Raw genomic sequence first — 1,286 nt, forward strand, 5'->3', positions numbered from 1 at the left:
CAGGCATATTGCTACCTGGCGTTCCTGTGACGGTGAGGTTGTGGACAGCTGCATTTCTGATGGTCAGGCATAGTGCTGCCTGGGGTCCATGGTGAGGCTGAGGCTTTGGACGGTTCAGATGGGCAGACACAGTGCTACATGGGGTCTCTTGTGAGGCTGAATTTTTGGAGAGTTGAGATGGGCAGGCACAGTGCCACCTGGGTTCCTGGTGAGGCTGAGGCTTTGGACAGTTGCATTTCTGATGGACAGGCACAGTGCTACCTGGGGTCCCTGGTGAGGCTGAGTTGTGTGGACAGTTTAGATGGGCAGGCATAGTCCTACCTGGGGTCCCTGGTGATCCTCAGGTTGTGGACCGTTCCCATGGGCAGACAGTGCTACATGGGGTCCCTTGTGAGGCTGATTCTGTGGACAGTTGAGATGAGCAGGCACAGTGCTACCTGGGGTTCCTGGTGAGGCTCAGGCTTTGCACAGTTGCATTTCTGATGGGTCAGCATAGTGCTACCTGGGGTTCCTAGTGAGGCTGAGGCTGTGGACAGCTGCATTTCTGATGGGCAGGCACAGTGCTACCTGGGGTCCCTGGTGTGTCTGAGGCTGTGGACAGATCAGATAGGCAGGCACAGTGCTACCTGGGGTCCCTGGTGAGGCTGAGGCTGTGGACAGTTCAGATAGGCAGGCACAGTGCTACCTGGGGTCCCTGGTGAGGCTGAGGCTGTGGACAGCTGCATTTCGGATGGGCAGGCACAGTGCTACCTGGGGTGCCTTGTGAGGCTGATTCTGTGGACAGTTGAGATCGGCAGGCACAGTGCTACTTGGGGTTCCTGGTGAGGCTGACGCTGTAGACAGTTGTATTTCTGATGGACAGGCACAGTGCTACCTGGGTCCCTGGTGAGGGTGAGGCTCTGGACAGTTGCATTTCGGATGGGCAGGCACAGTGCTACGTGGGGTCCCTTGTGAGGCTGATTCTGTGGACAGTTGAGATCGGCCGGCACAGTGCTACCTGGGGTTCCTGGTGAGGCTGAGGCTGTGGACAGCTGCATTTCTGATAGGCAGGCACAGTGCTGCCTGTGGTCTCTGGTGAGGCTGAGTGTGTGGACAGCTGAGATGAGCAGGCATAGTCGTACCTGGGGTCCGTGGTGAGGCTGAGGCTGTGGATGGTTCAGATGGGCAGACACTGTGCTACATGGGGTACCTTGTGAGGCTGATTCTGTGGACAGTTGAGATGGGCAGACACAGTGCTACCTCGCGTTCCTGGTGAGGTGGTGGCTGTAAACCACTGCTTTTCTAAT

At 57.2% G+C, this 1,286-nt stretch overlaps 1 long non-coding RNA gene across 1 annotated transcript; it reads right to left on the reverse strand.

Moving 5' to 3' along the window:
* Positions 1-368: 368 nt before the first annotated feature.
* Positions 369-1,248, reverse strand: LOC116548545. The gene is made up of 3 exons (XR_004267460.1): positions 998-1,248; positions 503-567; positions 369-437 (listed from the first exon to the last, which is right to left on the reverse strand). It is a non-coding gene; the product is annotated as an uncharacterized LOC116548545 (long non-coding RNA).
* Between the last annotated feature and the right edge of the window lie 38 nt (positions 1,249-1,286).

This window comes from Sapajus apella, unplaced genomic scaffold (assembly GCF_009761245.1).
Source record: "Sapajus apella isolate SASKATOON/1434 unplaced genomic scaffold, GSC_monkey_1.0 scaffold14818, whole genome shotgun sequence".
In the NCBI taxonomy this organism is placed as follows: Eukaryota; Metazoa; Chordata; class Mammalia; order Primates; family Cebidae; genus Sapajus; species Sapajus apella.